Source organism: Nuphar pumila, chromosome 7 (assembly GCF_984573655.1).
Source record: "Nuphar pumila chromosome 7, dmNupPumi1.hap1.1, whole genome shotgun sequence".
NCBI classification, from domain to species: domain Eukaryota; kingdom Viridiplantae; phylum Streptophyta; class Magnoliopsida; order Nymphaeales; family Nymphaeaceae; genus Nuphar; species Nuphar pumila.
The window spans coordinates 107,573,638-107,587,876 of record NC_143255.1 but is presented as its reverse complement, the minus strand read 5'-3'; positions in this window follow the sequence as shown (position 1 = coordinate 107,587,876).

Genomic DNA, 14,239 nt, shown 5'->3' with positions numbered 1-14,239 from the left:
GAAGACCCATAGTGATTTTCTTTTTTGATTCATATCGCCGACCCCAATTATTTTGAGATGAAAGCGTAGTTGTTGTTGTTGTTAAAAATTATTTTTTATTGTCAAGATTCTGCCAAAAAATACAAGATTTATATATGAAAATATTTCAATTTCTCACAAGTTTTTTGAAAAGCTAGATTTTGCCAAAAAATTTTGTTTGTCACTATGATAGCAACTAGTGCACGTCACCTTGTGTTGAGACGTTGCTGGTTCAAAACTCAATGGTAGTTGTATAACTGGTAGGGGTCGGCCTAACCCCATCTTGCCTTTAAAAAAAAAGTAGAGAGACATGACAATGGGAAGGGGTCGTTTGCTTTCTTTCCACCAATAAGAAAAGACTATGGGACATGCGAAAATTTGCATATGTAAATCCATTCACCGGCGGGGTGGTGTCTATGGATTTATATAGTAAATGCATGGACAACCTGAAAAGAAATCCATGATGACCGTGGGGCCATAAGAAAATAGAATTTGCATGTTTGTTTCACCTGCATATGAAAATGAAGGGTTTCATGGGTAAACTCCCATTTTCACATGTAAATTGAGTGGAACAAATTTTCACAATCACGCTTTCAACTACAGTTAACCAATATTTTCCCGTCCATTTCATATTCGCTATCATCACTTTTAAGTATGAAAAAAACTGACCGGAGGTTAGGGCATTTTATTTTATCTCACGTACCCTGGTGAAACGCTGCTTTAGCCCACCCGCAAAGCCTTCCTTTTGTTCGAGGTAATTTGGTTATGCAGTATTTCATAGTGACAAACATCAAAGCAGCAAAATGACGGCAGCCAATTTCTCGCGATAAATTGAAAAGTTTTATAAGATCATGATGTTTAATTAATGCATGCTCCTCTTATTATTATATATTGTTTTTATATGATTTGTCTAGCCCAGTTGGTCAACGCCTCTAGGCAACAAGTCACGGGTGCACCAACCATGGGACAAGACAAACTGCTCATTCTATATCATGCCTGACAAAGCATAGGGTTTATAAAAAATGCTGCAAAATTGCAGCCTTCATCTTTCCTTTCCTTTCCTCCTTTTATTGCATCAAGTCATTTATTTATTTATTTATTTATTTTCCATTCACTCTATTTCATTTCTGACAAGAATCATGTATGGCAGTGTTTATCAAAAATGCTGCAAAATTGTAGCCTTCATCTTATCTTTCCTTTCCTCCTTTTATTGCATCAAGTCATTTATTTATTTATTTCCCTCACTCTATTTCATGTCTGACAAGAATCATGTATGGCAGTGTTTTCCACTCATTTTTGTTCCTTCAATATTTTTTTATTTCTTGAAAAGCTAAAACCAAGATGGCAGGGCCCATATTGTCATTATTATAAGATTGAAAGCATATAAATAGCACACAAATAGGCGATACCACTAGCCCACATGGTTTTTTTTTTTTTTATGGAATACCACCTTTTGATTTAAGAAGCAGATGGTGCAAACTCCACAGTTATTTGAACAGATAAAACTATCCGTTTCAGTATGTATGCTAGACCTTCTAGAATAATGGGAGCACTACTTACTCGAAGCGACCATGATCGATTTGAATGAAACTTCAGTAGAGGTAGGTTTTCAGTGTTTTCCTCAACCAATGGATGCTCTCGATGAATGCTTCAAGAGGTGAGCAAGGCCGTTGAACCCCAGAGAAAATGAGAAACCGGTATCACACTTTTAGCTCTCATCAAGCTACGATGACCTACATCATATAATGAGAGATTGGTGGAAGGTTTTTAAATGGGTAATTAACATGCATGGACAGAAAAAAAAAAACAAAACAAAACTGAAAAGCCACCGTGTTGGCTGTATGCCCGTGTCAATACGGGTCACATCTAAGTTGAATCGGATCCAAAAAAAATCCAACACAGCAAACATTTTTAAAGGATGTCAAATGGTTTACATGACTAGCTAAAAGATTCCTTACCTACTTCAATGTGACCCTGATTAAGGATAAGTGTCAGGGGTGAAGGGGTGAAAAATATACAAAGAATATACGCATTGATACTATATGGTAAGTCTATCTCACTTAGTTTTTAGTTTCTATTTGGTGGTATGTGAGATGTCATGCGAGCCCAAAATTGTTGTATAAAAATTATTGCTTAAAATTAACGTGGCATCTCTCTCTCTCTCTCTCTCTCTCTCTATATATATATATATATATATATATATATATATATATATATATATATATATATATATTAACCAACTAAATATGTTTGCTGGTATTAATTGAGATTTTTATAGTTTTTTTTGCAAATCTAACCATGTAGATGCATTCAGTACAGGGCATTTGCTAGGAATCGACTGTTGGATAATCGTAACCGGATCAACAAATACATTTTTTTATTCTTGAGTATTTATAAAAATTTTAAACCATTGATTTTCAATCTTTAAAAGATCCTTCTTATACATCGTAATTGGATGATCCAAGAGTCTGTTTTCCATAAAATTTTTGAAAAAAACAAAAAACCTTATAAATATCTTGGTTCATACTAACAAACATATTTGGTTGATATATATATATATATATATATATATATATATATATATATATATAAGTAATTCTACTATGCTCTGGGAGCACATTACCCACCTAGTATATACCATGGGTGTATGTTGCATATTCTCAAACAAACTTCACATAACATGGTTTATTTGATAAGATTCATTACTTGGATCTTTTTTTTTATACAAAAATAGAATTTTTTGAAGTAATCAATTTTGGTACATTGTGGGTCATTAATTTTTAAAAATCTTAAAAAACCTACTTATATGTCACATTCACATTATCCAAAACTTGTGTTCTAGGAAAAAATGCATGGAGATCATATCTACAAGGTCCGATCAACAAAAAAACATCCTAATAGGATTTGTATTTGGTACTAATGATGGCACAAATTTTTTAGCTTCAAATTATAGTTTCAAGCTATATTGATTTGATCGGGTCATATAGATGTTATCAATATGGTTCATTTGCTATGAATCAAATGGGGTCTTGTGGATACACTCGGTGTTCCCTTTGTCTCAACTTAAGTCGTTCCATGGTGAGCCAATCATATGATGTAGAAATATCTTGTATTGTGAGACAATGGGGGTAAGGAGTGAGAGTTTCACTTGAAAAAAAGATTTTCAAATTTTAGACCTTGAGGGTAAGGTATGTTGGAGTGTGGTGGGTCTATTATGGTTCAGAATATAACAGTAAATATAGATTCAGTGCTCATGATCCATACATCACTTATAAAAACTTTTAAAGGTTGACCAACATAATGTGGGTCTCAGGTTGATGATCTGGCATCTGACATAACTTCTCTAATGGTGGACAAGTCAATGATCTAAAGTTCTAGTCAAGAATTTGATCAAGACTCTCTCTCTCTCTCTCTCTCTCTCTCTCTCTCTCTCTCTCTCTCAAAGGTGTTAGAATTAAAAGATTGAAGCAAACCCTAAACCAGTGTCATGGGGCCTTTATTTTTATGTTGTTGTTTTTTCAAATTATAAAATGGGGTAAACATTAAGCACATATTTTGCACTCTTGTTTAGGGTTCCTATTTGTTTGAATTGTGTTATAAGTTATTATTTGTTAATGACCTAGAATTTGTTACATAAACTTTCAAAAGTTTTTGGTATATATATATATATATATATATATATATATATATATATATATATATATATATATATATATATATATAATGGCCTACTACCCCTAAGAATAATGCTATTTCACGTAATAGTCGTAATATATCACAATATTTCTCGAATACCTACCTGCTTGATTTATGCTAAAATGAAGGCATTTTTTATGAGTTTACCTTTTCAGTAAAGCATGATACAACCACTACAAAAAAATTTGTTATTTAGCGACAAAAATTTATGATGAAAATAATCTGTTGCCAAATTGCGACGGATTAGCGAGAGAAAACTATATGTCCCTAAAATTGAAATTAGTTGCAGAATTTATGATAGAAAAATTCTGTAGAAAAGTCATCGCAAATTGGTGATGGATTAGCGATAGAAGAATTATGTATCACACATCGTCGCTACTTCGCGACGAATGAGCGACACCATTTTTTTGTTGCTACTCCGTCGCAAATTTGCGATAGCGTTTGCGACAGAATTTGGTCATCGTCAATCCATCGTTAAATTTCCCGTAAAACCCTAATGCGGCTCGGGCCCCATTTCTTTTCCCTTTCTGTTTCATTCATTCATTTCTCTCGGCTCGTTGCTCACCCTCCCTTCTCCCCCTTCCGGCGACCGCTTCCCTCTCCAGCGACCTCCTCCCTTCCCTTTTCCTTCTTTCGGCGACTGCCTCCCTCTCTGGCCACATCCGCCGATGCCCATCCCCTCTTAGGTACACTCTTTCCCCTCTTCTCTTCTTCTTCTGTTGTTGGAAGGCCGACAGGGTGTCGTCGGCCCCCTGCCATGCATCTCCCTTCTCTTCCTCTCCCGCAACTTCTGGTTCTTCTCCCACTCTTCCCTCTCTTTGTTGTCTCGACGGGAGGCCGCCAAGAGGTCGATGGCTCCTGTCGTGCTCTCTCTCTTCCTCCCTTTTTTCTGTTGGCTCGCCGAGAGGCCGGAAGGAGGCCCACGACTTCTGTCGCACCTTCCCTCACTCCCCTATCTCTTTGGGCTCGTTGGAAGGTCGGTAGGAGGCTGATTCACCCCCTGTCGCACCCTCCCGCTCCCTCTGTTGTGTTGTTGGAAGGATGGCAGGAGGCGGACAACCCCTACCATGCCCTCTCGCTCCCTTTGTGCCCGTCGGAGGGCAGGCAAGTGGTCGACCCCCCCCCCCCCCCCCCCCCCGTCTCCTTCTCTCTATTGTGGTTTGCCGGATAGTCGGCAGGGGGCCGGGGGGCCCTACGGCACCCTCCCTCTTCTGTTGGTTATCGGAGGGTCGATGAGAGGTCGATAGTTCCTCTGTCACACTTTCCTCCCTCTCTCTGTGTGCGAAAAGGGTATGGCAGGTGGTCTCGTGATGCCCCTCCCCCTCTCCTTTGGGCCTTTCCTGCTCCTCTCTCTCTCTCTCTCTGTTTCAATGGGGTCAGGCTCGACCAGGTAGTCGAGCCCACCTCCCTCTCGGTCAATGTTAGGGTCGGGCTCGGCCTGGTAACTGACCCACGCCGGTGACCTTATCGTCCTCTTGTTCCAGTTGCCTTGCTCTGCAACCGACCTGCGATCGTATATAAATGTGCTTTGCAGGTGCGTAGCTGAGTTAATTGCGCGATGCTTAGTACTAAGCATCACATGCAGCTAAAAATGTAATGCAAAAAGAAATAAGAAAAAAATACAAAGGCAATAACATACAAATCGGGTAAATACCTGTGATGAGTAAGCGATGCAAGTGCATCACGGGTTATTTATTTTCTTGGATGCAACATTTTTCTGTTCACATACTCACTTAGTTGTGGATATCTAAGACTGCTTTGATGGAGTTCGAAGATCATGCTTAGTATGATTTTAATGTATAAAAATAAAAGCACTCTTATTTTTTGAGTTCGGATTACATGCTAGTCATGGTAGTAGTTAGCAGGATATTAGAGTGTGTTTGTTGCAGATACATGTTTGACATTGTTTTGATTGAATGATTTGAATGTATTGAAATGTTTAATGTGACTATATTCATGTTTGCATGAAGTTATTTTCAATTTGATTATGCCTTCCATGTGAAATTGTATTATGAAAATATGCTTCAATTGAATGTATCATGTTATGAATGAGTTTGCACACGAAAATGAATGATAAGTTATCAATGCTTAAAACATGCTTCAAATGAATGATTTTGCACATAAAAATATTAAGTTATCAATGCATGCATCATAGTTCTTGTGATTGAATGACATTATATATATATATATGTGTGTGTGTGTGAGTGTGCGTGCGTGTGTGATATATATATAAAATTATTACATCCACCGTGAATGTATGATAAATTAGATATTTTTTTCATCATAGCATTCTTATGATTTTTTTTTAACTGGTTAGGATAGTATCTGTAACACCCGTTGCCTAAAATGGCTGCAAACCGTGAATGAATGTATCGTATGATAGTTGACAATGAGGTATCGCTTGAATATATGGATAGTATTGACAATTTTATTGAATTTGTAATGGTAAGTATCAGTACAGTGAATCCCATAGGTCGGATCAACTGCCCCTACACGATGTGTAAGAATAATCAATTTGTAGAACCTTATTGCGTTAGACATCACCTATACAGGAAGGGTTTTGTGATTGATTATCAAAATTAGACGCTTCATGGTAAAGAATTTTAAAATAATTTTGATGCACGGGTGGATATGGTGCATGATAATCCATATATGAATTTGATATTTGATGCCGCAGAACCAGAACTAGGTTCTGCTATGGGTACTAGTGATGTACAAACTGAGGTGGAGAAAAAAATAGCTAGTAGATTTTATGATTTACTTAGAGATGCTGATGAGCCACTTTAAAATGGTTGCGAGAGTCACACTATCATATCTGTTGTTCTTCAACTAATGAATTTGAAGTCCGAGTACAATTTGAGTCAATCATGTTTTGACCGTTTGTGCTCTATTATGAAGTGTATGTTGCCCAAAGATGAGAAATTGCCACAAAATTTTTATCGTGCGAAGGTTATGGTCAATGCTTTAGATATGGGGTATCAAAAGATAGATGTTTGTCCAAATCATTGCATGTTGATTTTTGGGATGCAATGTGCGACAAGTGGGCAGGGCATGAATTTTGAAACCGCTCAGCAAAGGCTGCACAAAATCGAGCAAAGATGTCTGATGCCCATCTACACACAAGTGGATCTAGGACTTTTTGGAGCCACCTGAAGAAAATGGTAACTCATCATAATATATTGTCAAATTTATAAGTATTGTTGCATACTTTTTAAATGATTTTTTTATCATTTAACCTCGTAGGAAGCAGAAAATGGAGGCATTGTGCCTTACAAGGATGTGTTTGTTGAAATACATAAACATAAGAGCACAAACGAGTTTGTATCAGAGAAGGCGAGAACGACAACAATATGTATTTATTATATTAATAAACATTACAATATGTAAGTTACCATGAATATTGTAATTCTTAATTATTAATCTATACTGTAATAATTACTTTGTAGGAGTCATATGAGTAACAGATAGTAGAGCGATATGGCGATGACTCCACTCAGCATCCACCTTTTGATCCTGCAGCGTGGGTGACTGCAACCGGTGAACCCAAAATGGGTCGTGTGTTTGAGTTTGGGAGTAATATGAACACCACACCAGTCGTTGCCTTCTCCAGCCAGGGCTCTCAGAGTTTTCCCGTCGGCATCAACTCCAAGCGTCCGATTAACTCGGCTAATTCTTGGGATGATGTTCGCCATGTTGTTAAGGACACAGTGCGTGACTATTTACATGAAGCAATTTCTGACATTGACCGTAATAAGTTGTGCAGCTTCTTTGGAGACAGGAAAACTTCGTCTGCAGCTGCCTGTCAGGTATGAAAGTCTCATGTCATTTATTTCATGTTGTTAGATTTCAAGCTAGTATATGCATGATTTCATCACTATGAAAGTTTTTTACTGCCTTATAACACATATATGCATGATTGAATCACTATGAAAGTTTTTTGACAATATTAGAATACATATATGCATGGATGAATCACTATGAAAGTTTTTTGACAACTTTTGAACACATATATGCATGATTGAATCACTATGAGATTTTTTGACAACATTAGAATACATATAAGCATGATTTCATCACTATGAAAGTTTTTGACAACCTTAAAACACAAATATGCATATTTGAAGCACTATGAGAGTTTTTTGACAACCTTAAAATACAAATATGCATATTTGAAGCACTATGAGAGTTTTTTGACAACAGTAGAACACATATAAGCATGATTTCATCACTATGCAAGTTTTTGACTGCCTTATAACACATATATGCACAATTAAATCATTTTAAAAGTTTTTTGACAACATCAGAACACATATATGCATGAATGAATCACTATGAAATTTTTTTGACAACTTTTGAACACATATATGCATGATTGAATCACTATGAGAGTTTTTTGACAACATTAGAACACATGTAAGCATGATTTCATTACTATAAAAGTTTTTGACAACCATAGAACACAAATATGCATGCTTGAAGCACTATGAGAGTTTTTTGACAACATTAGAACACATATAAGTATGATTTGATCACTATGAAAGTTTTTGACTACCTTATAATATATATATGCATGATTGAATCACTATGAAAGTTTTTTCACAACATTAAAACACATATAAGCATGATTTCATCACTATGAAAGTTTTTTTACTGCCTTATAACACATATATGCATGATTTCATCACTATAAAAGTTTTTTGACAACCTTTGAACATATATGTGCATGCTTGAAGCATTATGAGAGTTTTTTTACAACATTAAAATACATATAAGCATGATTTCATCACTATGAAAGTTTTTGACAACCTTAGAACACAAATATGCATGCTTGAAGCATTATGAAAGTTTTTTGACAATATTAGAACACATATAAGCATAATTTCATCATTATGAAAGTTTTTGATTGCCTTATAACACATATATGCATGATTGAATCACTATGAAAGTTTTTTCACAACATTAGAACACATATAAGTATGATTCCATCACAATGAAAGTTTTTTGATTTTCTTATAACACATATATAAGCATGATTTCATCACTATAAAATCGTTTGACTGCCTTAGAACATATATATGCATGCTTGAATCACTATGAAAGTTTTTTGACAACCTTAGAACACATATATGCATAATTGAATCACTGTGAGAGTTTTTTGACAATATTAGAACACATATAAGCATGATTGTGATACAAAAGACATTTATTTGACAGTCTTATAACATATATATGCATGCTTGAATCACTATGATATTCTTTTAACAACCTTAGAACACATATCTGCATGATTAAATCACTATGATTTTTTTTTCTGTCAGCCTTAGAACACATCTCTGAATTTTGTTAATGTCCTTCACTTTATTGCTAGATAGTATGTGTATAATTCATTCATGTTACTTTGATTGCCTTAGATTAGGTGCATTGCATATAATTTATTTTATTATATTTTATTTATCAATACTAACCTTTTTTTTCTCTTCTAGGATGCTGGAGATAATCAACGTAGAAGAGCTGATGGAGGCATGGATGAAGGGGCAGATCGAAACAATAAAGAAGATAATGCTCAAAATTTTGACGATGATTAGATTCATGTGATGAATTTGTTGTACCTTCTTGTTATTTCAAAAGAATCTCTTTGTAAATGTTCACTTGTAAATAATTAGAACTTGGCGAGGATTATAGTGGATCGATAAATTGTTTTAGCCGCTTTGTATATATATTTTTTATGTGTAGTTTTTTATACACAGGATATATAAATTGTATAACAATATAATTTTTCTCGATATTTATATTTCAAACAATTTTTTAATTTTTTTTTTTAGTTTTTGCAATGGATTAGCGATAGATATTATCCGTCGAAACGGATTAGGGACGGATATTTATCCATCGAAAAACTGAATCGACTGATATTTTGCGACGGATTGTAATCCATCACAATTCTGTCACTATATTAGCGACAGATGTGTATCTATCGCAAAACCAAATCTTTGTGGATTAACGACGGCCTTGCGATGAATCATGACATTTGCTAATTCATCGCAAATTAGCAAAAAAAGTAGCAACAAATATTTTCCATCACTAATTAACGACTAGGAAATTATGATGAAAGTTGTCCGTCGCTAATCTGTCGTTAACCCGCCGCTAAACTGTTTAACGATGGATTAACGACGAATTATGATCGTCGCTAATCCACAAATTTCTTGTAGTGAATGAAACTCACCATTTCAGTGAAACTAAGATTTACTTATTCAGTTTTAATGAAACTTGTCGCCAACGAAACTAAGATTCACCTATATAGTTTTAGCAAAACTCATAATTTCAATGAAATTTGTTGATAGCGAAATTGAGATTTGCCTATACATTTTTAATGAAACTGGATATGAGATTTACCAATACATCAAAATAACGAAACTCAATTTAGTTGCCATAGAACTAACAAATCTTAATTGTGAGACCCTTTTTTTTTGTGACTACTTTTATTTCACTCCTCCCTCGCCATCCCCATTACCACCACCACTTATCTACCATCCCCACCATAAATTACTATTGTCATCACCACCATTACCATCATCACCATTACAAAGGTTGGAAAACTCATCGAGTCAACTCGGTGGCTTATTTCAAAATTTATACCAAATGAGTCACCAATTGAGAATGACTCTTTTTTTGCCTAAACTCGCCGCCAACTCGCCATAAATCGGTTAAACTCTGTTTAAACCATTCAAGTTGAGACTTTTAATGAATCTAGCTTTTAAAGGGCTTTTTTTAAGAAAACCAACAAGTAGAGACTATAAATTTGCTTATTTAGTTATTTCTTATTATTAATGCTTAGGTTTTTTTATATGCAATGCAACTTTCAAAAGTGGTCAATGAAGGCTTCGACATGCTCCATGTCAACATTGAGTCCTCGTTGCATGAGATATTAATTGAGAGTTAAACAGTCAGGTTGGGTTTCAGACTTTTGGCCTTCCATTGCAACTATCTTTCTCTTGGCAGTTTGAACTCTAATTACCTAATACATTGATCTCTTTTAATTTTCATATATTTTCTTTGTTTATTAGATATTTTAGAATTTAGATGTATTTTATTCGTTATTCTATTGCAATCGAGTTTTGCTATTCAATTGCAACAGAGTTTTGCTAAAACTCATAGGTGAAACTTAGTTTTGTTGGTAGTCAAGTTTCGCTAAAATTGTATAGGCAAATCGCAGTTTCACTTGCGATGCCTTTTGCTGAAATGGTGAGTTTTCCTAAAATAGTATAGACGAATCTAGTTTCGTTGAAATAGTGAGTTTCATTGTTTCATATTTTAGAAAGGTAAAATTATAAAAAATACCCTCATATTCAGCAAAAAACAAGTAGGTGGATATTCAGAAAATATTGTGATATCTTGTAGCTATTGTGTAAAATAACATTATTTTTAGGGGTATTATAGTTATTTTTTGATATATATATATATATATATATATATATATATATATATATATATATATATATATATATATATATATAGATAGAGAGAGAGAGAGAGAGAGAGATGAATCTAGTTTCGTTGAAATGGTGAGTTTCATTGTTTCATATTTTAGAAAGGTAAAATTATAAAAAATACCCTCATATTCTGCAAAAAACAAGTACATGGATATTCGGGAAATATTGTGATATCTTGTAGCTATTATGTAAAATAACATTACTCTTGGGGGTAGTACAGTTATTTTTTGACATATTATATATATATATATATATATATATATATATATATATATATATATATATATATATATAATTGTGTGTGTGTGTCTCCTTGTGTCCTAATTTTAAATTTTTTCTCAAATCCCAGTGATGAATCTGAGTCACTTACTTGTATCCTCTCATTGCTTTGTGACATAGTTTTGGTTTTTCTTGGCAAGGTGATGTCTTCTTTATGGCTGGCTGAATATCGGGCTTTCAAAAATTCAATGGTTAGCCTCAGTATTTACTATATGATCGGAGCTTCTATTTGACGGATGAGTTTTGTTAATGATTTTTTTTTCTTTCCCCCTCATAAAAGGATCAAACTTTGGATGGTGTATTTCAATGTAAAAAATACTAGTTTTTGAATTGTGAAAATCTTAGTAGATTGTGGACCGTTGATATTTTAAGCTTTTATGTACTTGCTTACATGTCACGATCACATGATTCTAAACTTATGTTCTACTTTCATAGTCCCATTTAAAAAAAATGAAAAGAAAATGGATTTCTACTTAATATTTTGTACCTTCATTAGCACAAAATATATATTTTTCAACCTAAAAAATGTGATTTTTTTACCGATCAGATTTTGGTATATTGTGGACCATCGATTTTTAAAGCCCATGAAAACCCCACTTAAGTGCTTCAAATAAACATTTTCTATTAAACAAACTATATATATCACATTTATAAGGTTAAATCAACAAAAAAAAAATTACAAAAAAGTTGAAAAGTGGTGTTTTCTACTTAGATTGTAAGTATAAATGACTCTAGCAATAAATATATATATATATATATATATATATATATATACAAGAAACATGTGGATTAGCGAGGACCTAAATCCGTCGCTAATTCGTCGCTAAACAGTTTAGCGACGGATAGCTTTTATCGCGAATTTTTCGACGCTAAGTAGCGACAAAACTTATCCGTCGCTGATCTATCGCTAATTTGCGATGAATTAGCGACGGAAATGATCCGTCACGAGTCTGTCACTATTTTAAATTAGCGATGGATAATATCCGTCGCGAGTTCTTCACTATTTTAAATTAGCGACGAATAATATCTGTCACTAATCCGTCGCTAAATTTAAAAAAAAAATTAAAAAATTTTTTGCTTGCTGCCGGGAGGTATTTCGACAGCAATAAGCCGGACTTGGAACGATTCGTCGGCGACGACGGAGGAGGAGGACGACCCACCACCGGATCCCAGCAAGTCGTACTCCCTCGACCCCAAGATCTCTGATTGGGTCTCGCAGAGGTCGGAATGGACCGGTCTCGTTGTTGACGGCCATGATGGAGACGAGGCCGGTGTGAGGAAGGATGGCATCACGGAGGCGGTCGAGGTCGAGGAGGTCGTCAGAGCCGACAGGGAGGTAGGTGGCGTGGAAGCGACCTGCTCCCTGGCGCGCTTGATCGTCTCGTTCGACTCCCAGCCGTAGAGGTGAGTGCGGGAATGGGGGTTGCCGAAATGGCCAGTGAAGAAGGGCAGCATCGCGTCCAGCACCCACGGGTCCACCGACGACATCGCCTACATGTCCAGGTACAACGACCTTTCTGTGATCCGCACACCCTTCATCGAGATTCCTCCGTCCTCCTCTGCTGCGTCGGAGTTGGGCGACGACAGTCGCGGCGGTCGACATCGTCCGGCAGGATCGTCCGGTGAGCATGAGGCTCAGCTTCATCGACCAGCGGGAGCACGAGGCTTGGTTTAAATCAAACATCAATTTAAATTTCGAACGGGGGAGAGAGGGAAAATTTTGCACCTTAGGTGAGACAATTTAAATCGAAAATTAGCGACGGAAAAATTCCCTCGCTAAATCCGTTGCTAATTTCCTGCAATTTTGCAGTGAAAATTTTTGTCGTCGATCTGTCGATAATTAGCGACGAATTTGAGACAGAATTTATACCGTCGCTAATTTCAAAGATTGACGACGGATAATGTTCTCTCGCTAAGTTTGTCGCTAATTTGCGATGAAAAAAAACCGTCGCTAATAAAGTTTTTTCTTGTAGTGTATATATATATATATATATATATATATATATATATATATATATATATATATATATATATATATATATATATATATATATATATATATATATATATAGAGAGAGAGAGAGAGAGAGAGAAAGAGAGAAGGTATCGTAAACAGTGTTAAGCATGGAAGTTAGTGATCTTAGTTGCATTTCACGTGAAGAGTTCCAAGCTTTTCATTTCTTGTTTGCTGATAAATGAAGGCACATAAAGTAAACGGCACAACTTTCATGAAAACACACATCATTAAAGGAAAAAATAGCAGCCACATGAATTAGAATTGGTCTCACACTATTGTGCAGAAACCTGATTAAGTGGAGTAAGTAGTCAACTAATTAAGTTGTGTAAGAGGTGAGGGGAGGTCGGTGGGTCAACTAGGGAGTGGAGAATGAAGGGGGTAGCCAACTGGCTTTTGGTTTGGGAGGGAACGAGACAAACAGTGTCTGTCTCCATAAAAGTCAGGTGAGGTACATGCGCCCGTCAACCAAATTATGATGATTTAGTACCACAAATAGACACATTATATATATATATATATATATATAGTAACTACTGTAATATATAAACTAGTAAAATATGTAAATTGGGATTTTCATAAATTTGTTTTTTAAATTTCACCATAAGGAAGTAATCTAGATGCTTGGTTTACTTAGAAACAAACTCTTAAATCATCTGATTCAGATTTATAAGTAGGATTTTTGAAGGCTTGAAAATCACCACCTATTTTTTTTTATAAATATTCAAGCATATAAAATCATAGT